Raw genomic sequence first — 17,811 nt, 5'->3', positions numbered from 1 at the left:
GAAGATTAATGAGGAAACTGTGACGGCCCCCGCAGACACTCTGAGTGTGTTATTCATGAACATACGTGCACAGAGACTACAGTTCATGCTCTGCTTGTCCATCAAAGTAGCTCATCCATGACGGTGCATCTGTGAGTGAAACTACAAGCAGCTAATCCGCTCCCATGCTAAATCGTATTAGCATCTGCGTTGAATTTGCTGCTTGTTGCTTCTCCTTTTCTCCGCACTTGGCCACCTGAGAGCTCTGTTTTTTAACTCATCGACAAAGCTGTTATTGCACCCATCCCTTATGGGATGAAGCTCATTTATCCTTTTAGCAGAAAGTCCCCTCAGAAAGACGAAGCAGCAAGGGACTTATTTGTTTTTATTGGTTCTCTGATGAGGATCAATAATAAAGAAATGAACTAAGAAGCCTTCAAAATGCTGAAGTTAAATTAGAACAAAATGGTCTTTTTTTATTTAACCAGTTTGATGGAGTTTGAATGAAGTTATTTGCCTGAAGGCATGTTTGACAGAAACTCCATAGGGGCAGCTTTTAAAGAGCTGTTTTAATTTAATTCATTTCTCAAATAGCTTCACTTCAATGCGCTGCTTTTTGTTTGAGAAATGTTTGTGCTTCAGAAGGTGAACAACCTTTTCTGAGAAATAGGGAGTTTAGAAATTGTTGCATTAAGCGTCTCTTTTTGTGTTCTGTCTCTCTGCCTAAAGCTTCCCATCTCCAGTATAACTCCAGAAATATTTAAATAAAGTAAATTGGTCTACATAACATTGGTGATTGATATATTGTGTTTGTGAAAATCCTCTCCAGTATCGTTTCTAAGAGCGACCAAATTTGAGGAAGAGCGAAAGACATGTAGATATAAAGTCTCAGGTGACACAGAGTGGACGGATACATGGATTAGAGCAATGTTTTTCAACCACTGTGCCGTGGCACACTAGTGTGCCGTGAGTGATCGTCAGCTGTGCCGTGGAAATTATCCAATTTCACCTACGGTACCACATTTTCCGGACTATAAGCCACTACTTTTTTCCTAAGCTTTGAACCATGCAGCCCGGTGCGGCTTTTCTGTGGATTTTTCTTCAACCACCAGAGGGCTCTTTAGCAGGAAGTGAATCGTTCCAAGTCAAAATTGTAAATTAAAGAAGAACGCGTTAATTTTCATTTAGAACAAGCATATGCTAGCAGCAAGCATGACAGAGAAATGTTTTCAAACTCATATGATGGAGCTTTTAAGTTGAGGAGTATCGATCTGGCACTACAGGAGGGAAATAGAGCCGCTGCACTTAAGCTCGGCGTGAACGAAACCATGGTTCGGCTTTGGAGACGGAGGGCTGCGTCCTTAATATATCCAGCAGATTTATTAGGTTGCAGCCCTCTGCTGCCCTCTGCTGGGTCCTTATGGAAAACTGAGAGCAGCAGAGATACCAGCGGCTTATATATATGTTTCCTTTTTTGGGGGTGGGGGAGATTTGAAGGTGCGGCTTATAGTATGGTGCGCTCTTTAGTCCGGAAATTATGGTAATTGGTCTTAAAAGATTTTTTGGAAATGAATTAATTATGCGTAAATAATGCCATCTTCGAGTGTCTCTGCTGTAGTAGTGACTAGCGGCGTAATCATGCAATTTTCTTACCACTAGATGGCAGTAGGTACAGAGCATTTTACATTGAAACAATAGAATTAGTAATGTATTTAACAGTGATTCTTGAGAATAGGGACAAAACAGGTCCTATGGATAAAGCATGAAATTTGAATAAAATATACGACATAAGGGACTAGTGGCCCTAACCTGGGTCATGTGAGCACAACAATGTATATTTTTCTTTTTTTTGCTGAATATTTTTTTATTTTAAACATTGTAGTCGGTGGATGATGCCTGTAAAAGCCCTTGTCCAGGAGCAGAACTCAATACATTCTTATAGTTTAAAACAATTAAAGAAATACTAAAATTATATATTATGACAATTAAGTATAAGTAGTCATATAAATAATTATAAAAGTATCGATAAATTGAATTAAAAATAATTTTTAGATATTTTCCAACTCCGTTGAAATTTGTCCTTAGTTTTTGTCAACACCGTCAGAAATGAAAAGAATGTAAAAAAATCAGGCATTATTGGGGGGCACCAGAACTTCTGAGGACCCCATGACGTTGTCTTTTCTCTTCCTTTGCTAGGAGGGCTAGTTAGCTCCGGTTAGCTTAAGTTATTCTTTAGTTTTTTTCTTCTGTTTTATTCCTAAGTTGCTTGTCACAACCATGATGTGTCAACTCCATAACTGACAATTTACAAAACTTTGATGAAATTTTGCGAAATAAAAGCTTAATTTTGGTATAATGTAAAGATTTCATGGACCTGACGAGCTACAATATGGCCTCCTTCAGAATAACATCATATAAATTGAGGTAGTTTGGCATTTTGTCAACTCCGTCAGATGTCAACTCCGTCAGAGTTTTTCTGACTCTTTCAGTGAAATTGTTGTCAAATCTCACTTAATTGTGCAACTAATTCATTTTAATGTATTTTACATGAATTGCATTGCTTCACATGTACCAAGTTTTTCATTTTACTCACTAGTTTGTCACCACCTTCAGTTCTGTGTCAACTCCGTCATGCACTGTCAACTCCATCAGATGGACTTTTTCTTGTTTTTTGTTTTAAATAATATTTATTTTATTTCTTGAGAAGCATTTGTCTGTAAATTGAGTAAAAATATCACTAATGGGGTATTTTAAAAATCATTTTAGATTTATTTTTGTCAGATGGTGATGACAAAGTTTTGGGTCAGGTCGATTAAAAATGTAATTTTTTTTTAAAATTCGCAACTGGGAGCCTGTACCTTAGCATCTTCATATTTTCTAAACATTATTTGTCATATTTGCATACATAAGGTTGAGAAATAATTTTAAAAAAATATGGGAAAATTAAAACCCATTTTGTCCCTATTCTCAAGAATCACTGAACGTTACAGGTAGCGGTGACAGCATTGTATCTAGCTGTGACGACAGTGATGGAAAAGACAGTGAAGCTCAGCAGTAGTTGGAAAGAACATGGGTCCATTTCCCACAACATGTCTGTGTGAAGTGAGCTTCTCAAGCCTGGCTGCTATAAAAACTAAAAACAGAGACTGAGAGCTGTTGAGGAAGAGCTTTGTCTTTCTTCAATTTCTGCCAGGAAATCAGCTCTGTTTTCATCCAAACATGCACAGGTTTTACACTAGGTGGGTAAAATATACAGATATTGACATTTTGTACATGCAACTCTTCACATTGTAACAGTGAATATGAAGTGAAATCTTTTCCAAATGTTATTGCTTCTTTCAGAAGAAGAATTATTTTCTGTATTCCAGCTTAAAGAATGCTTGTGAAATAGTTTGTAAAACATTTTTGAAGTTTTCTACAACTTCTTTAAATTTAAGACCACATTGTTGTGACACTGTTCAGGTGTATTTTTGAAGTGGAAATGTTACTTGTAATTTGAAATAAGAAATGGATAAAAATAAATGTTTGTGTTTATTTGATTCCTATTCAAGACACTTTGATAGGAATGACTATATATATGTAATATAGGCGGCCTTTGTTTACATTGTTGGTTGGTGGTGTGCCTCGTGATTTTTTCAATTAAAACAATGTACCTTCGCTCAAAAAAGGTTGAAAAACACTGGATTAGACATCAAATTTAATACATCCTTAATAATGCAGATCAGAGCTTCTTGGTCAGAATTGATCTCTCAAAATATGTTTTAAACTACATAGAGCAGTGTGTCTTCATTACGACACCTTTGAGAAGCTTTGAATATTTCTGTTGCTAAGTGGACAGTTTTTCCTCAAAGTCGTCTTGCTACAAGCAAGAAAAAATATTCAACATAAAGCAAGCAACTTGAGAGAGTTTTACCTCAAATTGTTACAACTTGCCAACTGGCCAAGAACATCTCCAAAACTGCAGCTTGTATGGGGTGTTCTCAGTCTGCAGTGGTCAGTAGAGAAGGAGGATGACTCAGTGACAAAGTTACCAAATGGATCAAAGACAGTAAGGTGTATTGTGGAGCTGGAGGAGTGAATAGCAATGCATCACAGTTTGTTATGTATGGGGCTGCAGAGTCAAGGTTCATGCTGAACCTCTCCTTCAGCAATAGGGATGCAGCCATCAGAATTGAAGCGAGGAGCAATAGAAGAAGGTTGTCTGGTCGAATGTTTATTTACATCACAAAGATGGCTAGGCGTGTGTGCTTAACTTACTCAGGGAACAAACCGTAGGCAGTGTGATGCTTTCGGCAATGTTTTTTATTCAGACCTTGGGCCCAATGCATATGGATGTTGCTTTGACACATATCACCTGCCTGTTTAAAGTGTATCCCTTGTTGGCTGTGGCCATTTTAGCCTGCAAAAAAATAATAGTTCACAAATAGTTTGGCAAGTCTGAAGTGGGGTCTTTGCCAAGGTTCCATTCTCTATCCATATAAAAGCCACAGTATCTCATAACTTTTTTTTCTATTAAAGTACCTTTTCCAAAGTATCTTACTAATGATGATGATGTGTGATACCTCATATAAAAAATGAAAATGCAAGGATGCACTACATGGAGCAGCCAAGTGTCCAATATTTTGAAAACATAATCTGATTTTGTCATTTTTGGCAATACAAATGCATAATTATGACCAATCAAATATTTTATTTCCAGATTTAATTAATGTTGATGGATTTGTTTGGGAAAATAAAAATCTTAACTTTATTTTTTATGGAGAAAAATATATATTTCACATTCCAATTTAAATTAAAGTAACTGTCAATATATTTCACAAATTACCTAAAAAAGACGAGTCATTTAGTTAGTGCATAATGTTAATGATAAGCTATTTTTTGCAACATTAGTGAATTTTCTTTGCTTAGAAATTCACAGATACATGTCAGAATGAACAATGAGGGTTTTTTATTAGCTTCATTTTTTTATAAGACAAATGTAGTTTATAAACTGCTACTTGTCTCACTACTTCCTAAAATGTAAACTTTATTTCACTCAATACTGGCTGTTTACTAGATTCTTCTGCATTAGTTTTTCACGTTTTATATAATGGCTCCTAGAAACAAAGACTCCACTGTCTTTATTTTTGATGGTTGACGACAAGAACATCAAATTGCACCATTTTTTAGCACAACTGTAAAAACAGCAATTATAAGCCTAAAACTCTTGCTGCAATACTATGTTTATTTCATAGATAGAATTCCTTAGGCATTTAGTTTTGTGCTAAATTAACCTCACCTGATATTTGAGTGACTTTTGTGTCAAGCAACAAGACAAAACAAAAGTTTCTGGTTTGTGGATAGCAGCTCAAATATTTCCTAAAATATCATCATGTAATGATGGAAAATGCACACTTGTTGCCTTAGGTCTGAATATGTAAACATGACTAAACTTTATCTGGATAAAAAAAAAGGAGAAAACACTTTTCAGGTGCATCTTTTTTTTTTTTCCCCTTCCCTGTGGTTTTATTGGTTTAAGCATAAAGCAAATGAAATCTGTCTGTGGTGAGTTTTATTCACTAAGCAGCATCTTTTTCTTTCATTCCACTGCCCTCCCACCCCAGTAATTAGACCGAGGCAACGTAGTAAATCAATACACAAGTGCTTGTCTGGAAGCTGAACCACTTGAGGAGCTTGGGATTGGGACATTAATGTGTTCAGCAGAGAAATAGACATTCCACTGTAATCAATCCTGCTGCACAAATCAACTTATCGCTGGCCGTTGGGTCTTCTCCTTGTTTTCTCTTTCCTCCTGCTTTTGATAAATTCACTTCCTGTGCATTAACGCAGGTCAATGACTTCCTGCAAGGTGTAAATGGCTGTCTGGTCTTTGGCCCTTAACTGGAAAAATACAGTATTCATGATATTTACTTTGCAATATCCCACACGGCTGCCGAAAGGTTTGACTCATATCAGGTTCATATCGTCTGTATTTGCAGAACTCCTGAATGCCACCCGTGTTCACACCTGCAGGTGTGCCACACCCAGAGGAGCTTTAACCATCTGAAGCCTTTACACCTGATCTGATGCTCGTAGTGCTGATGTTACTGATTCCACATTGTTGTTTTAATGAAGAAAAAAGGATCGACATGAATTGTTCGGGCTGGGTCACTATGGTCACCTGATGGTTCCAAAGAAACGGATCATTATGAGTTTAGAAAAACTGCTTAGCTAAATACTGCAAGTGTTGTAATATAAAAAACAAAACAAAAAAAAACATGACAAACGTAGCCATGACCATAGCTAATCATGCACAGTTGTAAACATTTTGGTATTCGGACCTAAACTGTTGAGAATGTTAAAGTTACATTAGACTAAACTAAACCATGCTGTGTTCCACTCTCGATAATCTCCAAATGTAAAGTTGTTGTGCTAAAATATTGAAAACATTTAGTAAACTTTAAATGCATTTGAGCACATGTCAAACCTTATTCTGTTTAAAGATAATTATCTTCTACTGAGGTTAAACTCAGTCAACAGAATGCAGCCTTGTCTTTTCTCCACTAACAATATTTCAGTGTCCTTGAAGTCCTTGATGTCTGCTTATTGTTGCTGGCTCTTATTGTTGCTTTTGAATTCTGTCTGCCCTCTAGAAAGTAAACAGTTTTGAAGAAAATAATAAAATCTGTTTTTCCAGCTAGAGGTTTTAAATAAAAAATATATATCAGTGTTCAGTCTGACTAGTGAAAAAAGGACAGAGGAGAGAGCAAGAAGGACACAGTCATGTAACTACTGACCATTCAAATCAGTAACTCTAGAAGATGTGCCCTATCAAGAACAATAACATCAGATCCACTTCTTAAAGATTTGATTGTTTTGCTTTGCACACTTAATATGCTTTTGTTCTTTCGATTTCTACAGTTTCTTGAATTGCTTACATTTCAATTCAGTGGTCAAAGTTAGGGAACCGCCATGGCATTTCCAGACCAGTGGCAGGAGAGAAAAGCCAGTCGGAGGGTTGGCTGATCATCCAAGTCAGAAAGCTATGTGTCAAGATATATATATATTTTTTGTTAGCAGCACTAAAGAGATGAGAGTATGGGGACTGCACTTGCTAAGATCTAAAATTTATTCTCAAAGAAAGGTGATAATGCAGCCTTATGTAAACATTCAGAAAAATGTCCACTTTCAAAATAACTTCATTTGCTTTCCTGGCTATGTCCCTAAGGTTCTAGATATAAAACAAATCTAACACAGTTTATAGTGATAATCATAAAATCTGGTGAAATATTGCTAGCAATGTCTTTTGACTACAACCCAAAACATGCCTGTTTGGTTAGTTGGTCTCTCTTACTCTTAGGATAGAGTGGTTGTGCATTTGGTTGTTTATTCTGTGTGTTTCACTGTTGCATTGTCGTGGACTGACAAACATGTTGAGCCGCTCGTCCAATGACCACAGAAGACAGGCACCAGCTCCACTGTTACCCTGTAAGGGTAGCCGAACAAATAATGTCTGCTGGAGGGACTGGTTGAGTTCCTGCAGCTCACACAAAATAACTACAACACTTGATTGATCAAGTCATCACTTATCAAGACTTTTCCTCCTGGAAAACTCCAGCTCCAACTCCAACTGCTCCACAGTTGTCCTCTTTAACGTCCCTCTGTAATTCTATCGGCTATTATTATTATTATTATTATTATTATGCATGTCTTACGTGTTGATATAATTTTACTTGGTGAGCATTTTCACAGGTTTAATTTCCCCAGACGCTAGTTTGTGAAGATGTTTCTCTAATCAGTATGTTTAGCATTTTTGAAATTGTATTGGATTTTTGTTTATTGTTTTATTTAATATTTTTACACACAATCTGCAGGATTTTTTATTGTGCAAGCCATCATCATTTCCGTTTCCTTCCAGTGTCTTTCTGATTGCGTGTGTTGCATGTACAGTCAGCTAACTAAAGACTTGTGTAAAAGGAATAGCCTGTGGGGAGGGAGGAGTTTTTGTTTCCAAAGCAGGGCAAAGGTGCTAGTAGGAGGGGGTGTCACTTTAAATCATGGACAACCTTTCAGAGAAATATTAAATTGACTGGTGATGTAAATATGCAAAGGAGAAACTTCTAGAGATCACCTGCTGAAGAGCCTGTGGGATTTTTCCACGCGTCAGACATTCAATAACTTTGTTTTTAAGGTTAAATAAGATTTAAATTTTGACTTTGCAAACCCCCTGTTATGTTAACCATGTGTTCAAAGTGAGTGTATGCTGTTCTCCCTGTTAGATGAAAGATGAAAATAAAAGATTTCTGATATTGCTACACAATACATGCAAAGCTGAACTCCTCTCCAGTGTGGACTAACTTCACCCTGTTCAAACAACTTCAGTATAAAATTGTGTTGGTTGAGGTTGCCAGATGTATCAGTTCTACTGATCAGTTGATCCATCCAATCAGCTACAGGTTCTGCTGTTCAATCTCAAGAATGAAACCTGGGAAGGCACAACTTTACATAAATTCAAATAATCCAAATTACTTCTTCAATAAGTTGGTTCAGAAAATGAATGGATAACTGGAGAGGACAAAGTAAGTAAGCTAAATGACCCAGAACCATAGAACCAGAAATGAGAGACTATTAACTTCTCTAATGATGTTAATGAAATGAGTCTCAAAACTCCCGTTTTCCCCCAAACAGTAACAACCATTTACAACAGAAATTAAATTTTTATGTTACAAAATTCCTATTCTTTGTCAGCTAGATTGTCTTTGTTATCTGGAGATACATCTAGGATCAGCTGTCAGGGTTTTGTCTTTAATTTTATTAATCCTATAATGATGCAATATACTACACCTTTATTGGTTGAAATTATTCTCCTTTTGACACATTATTTTTCATGCTCACATTTTCCCAGTTTTGCACCAAACGGTAATTACCATTTCCTCGAGTGAACTTTTCCATCTGAGTTCTGAATCCCTGACAGACCTTCAGCACTTAACAGCTCTATTATTTTCCATTTGAAAACATGAGTAACAGGTTACTTCTTTCACCACCTTCCCCTATAATGCATCGAGCGGTGTTCACAAACAGTTTGGTCGACATCAAGCGTCACAATAAAATAATTTCTTATAATCCTATAATTTATCACCTCAATTTATTCAACAGGTTCTATTCATTCTAATTACTTCAACAGGCTGTGAACAAGCCTTATTAAAACAAGCATTATGCTGACAGAGATTTATACCACAAGTGAAGTGGCAGTCCTAATTATGTGAATTTATAATCTATTACCTCTTTAAAATGCAATTATGTATTATTAAACTAATGGTAAAATATAATGCTGGAAAGAGAAAGGAAAGGTAATGTATCTGGATGTGAGATGAAATGACTAGTGGGTAAAAAAAAGAGAAAAAGAAACAGCTATGGGCCTACTTAGAAGTTTTTAAACGCCTACCTATTTGAGAAAGCATATATGCGAGGAGTTATTCAACATTAATACAAAACGAAAAAGAAAAAAAAAAGTTTCCTATCATTAGATTTAAATCTGCTTTCCCGATTATGGAAGTAGTCCGTTGTGCTGCTGTTGCACGGAAATAACAAGCAATGGGTTGCAGCAATTTCAGCTTTTCAGTCTGTGATCTGAGCAATGAACTTTGACTCTGAGAGTCTTGCTAAAACAACACTGCAGTTTTTCTTTTGCAGTGCACAAGCCCACCAACAGCGAACCAGTGATGCTCATTACATTACAGATCTAAACTCAACAGATGGCTCAGCAAACTGAGAGAGAAAAGTTTTCTCTAGTTACATTCCCAGTAAAAGGGCATGGAAATAAATAAATAAAAAAATCAAGGATAGTTCCAGGAGAAGTTTGAACATTCATCATTTCCACTAAATGTCGAGCTTTGCATCAGATTTAACTGCTGTATCTCTGATACTGGCACACAGGGTATTTTTTCAGTTTCATAGTTTTATTATCATATAGTTATAACATGGAATATTAAAATCCAGGCAGCAGAAAAAAACAGACAAACTTCAGTTCCAACAACTGTGTAACCAGAATTTGTATATTGGAGCTGCATGATGTGGATGTGCAAACCTTCACATAATCTCTCTGTAGCTGTCAAAATGTTATTTGGAGACAAGCTGAGGACTCTGCGATATTAGGACAGTCAAACTCTATCAGTTCATATACAGTTTGTACTCTCAAAACGTCTGTTACAAAAGAGTCACGTTCAGCTAACAATAAAGCATGGAAGTGCCTTCAGGCTGGACAGTGGAGCAGTTGGTAGAGCTGTGTTGCCTTGCAGCAAGAAGGTCCAAGGTTCGATTCCTGGCCCAGGGTCTTTCTGCACAGAGTTTGCATGTTCTCCCTGTGCATGACTGGGTTCTCTCTGGGTACTCCGGCTTCCTCCCACAGTCCAAAAACATGACTGTCAGGTTAATTGGTTTCTCCAAATTCTCCCTAGGTGTGAGTGTGCGTGGTTGTGTGTCCTGTCCATCTCTGGGTTGCCCTGTGACAGACTGGCGACCTGTCCAGGATGTACCCTGCCTCTCGCCCGGAACGTTAGCTGGAGAGGCACCAGCAACCCTCCTGACCCCACATGGGACAAGGGTGTAAAGAAAATGGATGGAAGTGCCTTTACACCTGTGACGCCACTTCCATTTGGCGCTGCCTTGATACACAATCATCCTATTAGTTCCAGGAGTAAACAAGGTTTCAGGCCGAATCTGTCCATTCTTATAAGAAGCTTTTTTACGTTTCCTCTAACTGTTTCAATTAAAATTTAAATACATAGAAAACATAGTATGTGGAATGTAAAACATGCTTAGGAAATATATAAACTCTTAAGTGGGATATGGAAGTCATGCAAATTTGAGTGAGCATATCACTGGAAACAAATTCAAGAAATGATTCACAATACATTCAAGTCGCACTATATATGTTTTGTACACTGAACAGCACTAAAGGAAGATGTCACTGTTGTAATTCGACACAAACTGTCAGAATTAATACTTTTTTATCTGCAACTTCCATTAAGTTGCTTTTTTGCATTCAAGGTGTCAGATGGTATAGTGTTTATGCACTATTTTACATTACTTAAGCAGTTTAGCTTGATTTGGTTCGTGGGGTTAGAGTTTCAGAGAGGAAATTGGCAGAACATCAACATTTCAGTCACATGTTTATCATTATAATGATATCATTCAAGATTCCATGTTGCATTTCTTAATTTCATACAAATTCATCCCATATCCTGTGCATTTCTTCTGTTTTCTCATTCATTCCTGAGCTTCAAGTTTCATAACATTTAGTTCCTGAACTTCTCCATATGCTGTGATCTCAGACTATAGTCATACTCAATAAATCAGAATATTATTGAGAAGTTGGTTAACTAAGTTTCTGAAATAAATGAAGTGAAACACACTTTTGATTAATTGCACACAGGCATATGTTTTCATTTCACTTAATTATAATTATGATGACTTTTCCACTAAAACCTAAAGAAATCAAGACATTTAGGATTAGAATACCACAGCAAAGCAACTGTAAAACATTTTAATACAAAACAAATTGGCTTGATAGAAAGTGTGTTTACCCTCAATGGCTATTATTTTCAAAAGGTACTTTCAATCTGCAAAACGGGACTCATCTGAACACATATTCTAATTTCTTCTAGAACGACTGAAAAATCCAAGAGTGAAGACCCTGGACTAATGAGCTGCAAGGCCTGAGTAGGTTCCTCCCACTCAGTCCGTCTTAGTTTGGATCCACAGACCAGTGCACAACTTGATCTGATGACCCACCCCCGCAGAGAGAGCTTGTTTGTGTGTTTAACATGTGATGACCCAGACTGACAAAGCTCCAGGCAACACTTTCACTCCTCAAACTCTGTTTGTACACACATCTGGAACCAGCAGTCACAGCAACCCACAGAAAGAACCGGCACACGCTTGCATGATCAGGGTGGCCTCTCCCAGCATGCCTTTCAGGGGCACTTTGAAGTGAGCTTTGTGATAAGAAGGGGCTTTCCGATGGCCATCTCCTCCTTGGGCCTCCCAGCAGGTGGTCAGTGGCAACCAAGGTTGACTGGATGGTTGCGGAGCAGAGGCTTCATGTGGCTGCTTTAACGCTCACCAAGCAACAGCTTATCATCTCCCCCCACTCTGTCCCACTTTACACTTCACTGATGGCTCATCCCTTCAGTTTTAGAAAGATTATAAGTTGTTTAAGGTGCATTTCTATTGAAGACACTAATTAGAAAATTACTGCCACAATGTTTTACTGTTTCAACTTTAGTTGTTTTTATTTTAAGGAGTTGTTAATTACGCTAACGTAAAGCCATTGCGGAAGAGCTAAGTGGAGAAAAGATTTTCCTTCATGTTTTCACACTTTTACCCATTTAGTATTCTGTCCACAGTCAAATGATGACTCATATAATGACTTCTGATCATTGAGCAGATCACTAAGTGAGCCTCGGTCTGCTTAAATCAAATGAAAAACATAAATACATAGCTCATGATTCATAGTGACAATCACTGTAATCAGTCTTTTTTGTGGGTTGAGTTTATTCTGTGAAAAAAGGAGACAATTACAGCAGTTATAAAAGTCTCAGAGGGGGTCCTTCCAAACTCACTCATCATGAAGAGTTTCTTTGCTGTTTGTGATATGGCCACATGTTACCCATTACTATAACACATTTCATAAAAGGTAAACATATGACTTAAGTGTTAAATTTCCAAAAAGCTGGGGGTTTACTACAAGTTCATTCAGAGTATTTTGCATGTGTCCCCAAAAATATAAAATTTCTTTCAGTTTGTCTTTGTAATAGTGCATAGGAAAGAAACTACAACGAGAAATGGCTGAGATCACCAAAAATTAAGATAGAAAAAAATTAAATATCTGCTTCTAGAATCTAAGTCCTTTCATACGTCAAACATTTCCCCCCCCCCAGGTTTACACACACACAAATATTAAACAAAATCTTCTTAAAACATTGGTGTGACCCAAATTTGCGATACTTTTTTGAAGAACAACCAATAACGATACATAAAAGAAAGAGATAACCTTTCATTACTAAATCCATCATGTCAGACTCCACTTTCTGTTGTCATCTGGGTCCTAGACCGCCGCAAAAATAAAAATTAAGCAGCATCAAACAAACATGGGTAGCAGCTTTTAGAAAAAAAAACCTCAGTATGCAAAGTTACACGCTGAATGTAACTTTGCATATTAAGTGCAAAGTTACACATACAGTTTGTTGACATCATAAGTTCAAAACAGACACATGTTCCTCTTGTTCTTGTTGACAAAGACCAATCTGCTCCTGCCTGGCCCTTGGGAGCTGAACGAGATTTGTCTTGTTGATGACTCCTCGTCTCTTCCAGAATCTGTGATAAATTAATTAGTGAAGACCATTCCAGTTGTGTCATTGCAATTAACTCATGCAGCTCAGTCTTTGATAAAAGAGGGAGGATGTTTGGATGGATGGATAGATATGGAGACCATATGTAAATGTCGTCACAAAACAATGGATAAATTGTTTGTATCCAAGACTAATAACTTTATCTTCACATATTGATCATTTGAATATGTGAAGATTTGAATTATAATACGAGTTAGAAAATATGGCATTAACATTTTTTAAAACTGCATACATTGTTTATTGAAACTTTTTTTATTTTAGTCTGTCTATACTTAGACCACATATATAAAAGCTGAATTTAAGAACACATTCTTTTTACCTGTTTTACATCCTCTACTCTAGATAATCTTTGCATTTGCACAAATATGTTTAATAATGTTTGATAGATACTGAGAAAGGCCTCACTTCATCCTTGACATTTAGAGAAAGCATAAAAATTCTGGCTCAAAATCAAAAACTAATCACTTGTTTTTTGGCCGAAGGCCCAAAGATCCACCGATCTGACATGTGGTGGAAAATCACTAACAAGCAAAACAGAGACGAATACTGAGCTTGGCAGGATAAAGGACTCAAACTGCACGTCTGTTGTGCTGGTGACAGGTGTGCAACTCCGCACAGTATAAATATTACCTGGACTTTGGACTAAGCAAAGCTGAGGCTCAGTATTTAGATCACAGTTTTTAAATGTGCATTCTGTGCCATGGAAGAGGAGATCTGACGCTGGAGGTGGAATAATGCGGTGTCAGGCATTAAACGGACAGAGCAGAGCGACAAGAGCCTTAAAAATGATGATGCTTTATCCTTAAATTGTTCGGAGAGGTTTCTGCCTGCTAGGTCATGAATCAGGCTGTCCGGATCTCCTTCTGGCGTTTCTGGGGACGGGTTTGAGGGCATGACAGGTGAGCCACCCCTGCAGCTCGACCATCACCCTCCTCTTCATCATTTAACATTAATCGAAGCTGCCACCTTTCCTAACTCTCAGCACGGCTCCCTTCCGCTCGCTTCATTCGTCTCTCTGCGCTGGAGCAGCTGAGGAAGAGCAGAGGCTGAGGGTCGATAAACAGAGGTCCCCTCCCCCGTGTCAGTTTGTGGAGATCAGGTGTAACGTGCTGCAGAAGGAAAATCCATCTTTCTGTCAAAACAAAGGGCTGTAAGTCTCATCCATCAGGATTAGAGCAGTCCGTTTCTTCTAGGAGAACTGACGCAGCTGGAAATCACATCTGGAAATCAGGGGGATTGTGGGACTCAACTGATGGGATCGCATCTGACCTGCTGCTCCGTCGAGCTGAATTCATCAATCATACTTTTAAACAAGATTCCATCTTTACTAATGCAACACATAATGGGTCTACTGCTGAAAAAAAGATGTTCCAGTTTGAGTTTTGATGCTCCAAAGCTAAAAGACATATATTGACACAGAAATCCATCCATCCACTTATCAGAAGTCGGGTTGTGGGGCCAGCAGCCTAAGAGAGACCCGGACTTTCCTCTTCCTGGAGAAGGACCACTTGATCTTCCTCTGGGTCTCCTTCCAGTGGGAGTCCTCACCAGGAAGGTGACCAGCTGACGTATAAATTGGTTTTAAATGGATGTGTTGGAAATCAGGTAAGCATATGCTACATGGCACACTCAGACTCTGATGGATTAACATTTTGAGATAAACTTCTGCATCCATAGTTTGGTTCTGGAAACACAACAGTACAGGTGCAACACACTTTGAAACTGTGTTTCTCCTTTTGAAGCTAATCATTGTCCATGTCACTGGACATTCTGTTTTACTTTGCTATTGATTAACAAAGAAAACACTCAAAAATGTGCCGATAGAAACGTTTCACAATAAACTATATGGGATTAGTTCATTAATAATCAAGACTGTGTTAAAGTTTTCTGATAACTTGGATTTTCTATTTTAGAATACTTTAAGAACTGGAATGTTTTACAGTGACTGAGCTTTGGTCATATTTTTTATTTTTTTATAAACTAAGAAAACAGTAAGAAACAAAGTTTTAAACTACCAGATGGATGCATAAAACAGACAGTAGTATTGTGTAAATCTGTCAGTCATTATAGCTCAATGACTTCATGTAACCATGGAATTAAGACCTTATCTGTTGTGTTGCTTTATCCAAGATGCCTAGTAATCTAATTATTTATTTAACCTCTCCATGATATACAATCAATAATTTTAAAACTCCCAACATGTAAGATCATTTGAATGCCTTAGATTAGCCGTATATTTGCCTCAGCCATCATATATAGGCAAATAATTAGTACAACAGGGATATCCTAGACATACCTAATGAACTTAAAATACACACACTCGTCTCACCTGCCTCTTTAGAAGCAATCTACGAGTGTTACACATGGAGACGTAAATGGTTTTATACTGGAATAGGAGATAAACGATATGCATAGTTGAAATGTATATGTGGTCACAGTAGATGAACAGTAAGAGAAAGCAGCAACACCACCAAGCAGGGAATCAGAAGTTTAAGGGAAAAGACACCTGTTCTAATAAAGCTTTATGTCATGCTTGCAACATACAGTGTATCGTATCAGGAATAATTTTTATGTAAAATGTTGTATCTCAAAAACATCAAGAGGATAATACATGTAAGTCTTGCAATAGAAGTCAGAAGTATAGTATTTGCAGAAGATGCTAATTTAAGTCAGACTGGAAGTGGCCATGAAAATGCCACATAGATATATTTTGACCTATTTTCAAAAGGAATATGAGCGTTATGATAGATTGCCTGTTACTGTGGCTCCTCTTACTCTGTATTTTTCAATCTCTGCAAAGCAACTATACAAGAAATGTCACTGGATTATCTCTCTTGCTCAAATAAAACAATGTATATAATAATATAAGATTGCTTGCCGTACATACTCGAGGTGGAATCAATGCAGACTCAAAGTGGACGTCCGCGGGACATAACTGCAAAAATAATTGTTTTGAGCGCGTATGCGTATTCATCGTCGCACAGCAAATTCACATCGAACTGTTTTGCATGTGACATCAAACTGATAAGGTTGAGAGTCAGCACACTGACAGGTGTGCGGAGGCTCCGCTGGTGGAGATGAAAGAGGGGTAGGTGCCCAACTAGCTCATTAAACTTGCTACTACCCATTAGAATTTTGGGAAATACAAAACTTTAAGAGAAATGTAGGCAATCAGTACGCTTGACGATTAAATCCTAACCGTGCACGTAGAGTCCACACGGCTCACAGAGTGCGCACAATGCTCATGCGTATATGATACTTACTGATACTTCTTTAGCTTTTTGGAGGAGCTCACGGAAGCTGGATGAAGGTTTTAGAAATATTCATTAATCTTTAAAATTAGCATCAATCGGCCTTTCCGTAATGACAACTGTTAGGAAACCACAGCTATAACAAGCTAATTAGGGTGTAAGACCTTTGCAGACTGACGGGACTTCCAACAAGAGCCACGATGGCATGTCAAACACCAGTGTCACCATGAGATTACTGATTATTGTATCCCTTTGTGTTGACTCGAAGTTTTCAGGCAATGCTGTATGGTTTAAAAGAACTTCCCTCCATAATGGATTAAGTTCTCGAGGCCTGAATAGAAATGGGTCAGTACCTTTGAGGTGTAATATTTATCAATACAAAATCCAAACTCTATAAAATTGTATTCCAACCTGCAACATCCAGCCTCTCTTCTCTTATTTGACCTTTCACAGGAGATAACCAGCAGGAAACCGAGGTTTTAGATTTCAGCCGTGGCCTGTGTTTGCACAGCCAAACCGATCGATACATCATACTAATAAGTAAAATCTGCAAGCGCCAATTATTGCGTGTCATGTTTACCACCCGAGTGAGTAATCGTCCAATTTAGCGAAAGCTCACCGAGGAAAGTGAAGCTGCCGGGAGCTTGTTATAAATTGTTCGTTCACGCACACACACAGACGAGTAATTAAGTTCCCAAAACACACATATTAATATTGCTCTAAGCCCATTAGACCTGCAGGGCCTGGGCTCGTGTGTGTGCATGTACAGGTGTACTCTGAGCTTTTACTGACTTACCTCCTGGAATGCTGCTCATATTTCCAGTACAGGGGCTCCATTAAACATTCCTCACTTGAGACTGGGAAACGGGGCAACTTTAAATCAATGAAAGCAAACACTGTCATAATAAACATGATGAAAAACTGTGCAGTGCTAACATTTAAGCACAACACTGATTATTTATGGCTCATTAACTGTACTTTGTTTTTGTTTTTTTTACTTTTTGTTCACAGAATGATTAACTTTTCAGTTGTCCAGTCTGGTTTAGAATGCATTATAGTGAAAATATTACTGTAGGAATTTCACGGTAGCAGTTATTCATATCACAACTTTTACTTGAAGAAAAAAAGAGAGTAATACTTAAGATGGCAGTGGAGAGACAGGAAATAGGGGGAAATCACACAGCATGGAG

Source organism: Poecilia mexicana, unplaced genomic scaffold (assembly GCF_051168715.1).
Source record: "Poecilia mexicana isolate PSO_F unplaced genomic scaffold, ASM5116871v1 scaffold_10, whole genome shotgun sequence".
Classification (NCBI taxonomy): Eukaryota; Metazoa; Chordata; class Actinopteri; order Cyprinodontiformes; family Poeciliidae; genus Poecilia; species Poecilia mexicana.
The sequence above is the reverse complement of the archived record's forward strand: the minus strand, read 5'-3'. Positions refer to the sequence as shown.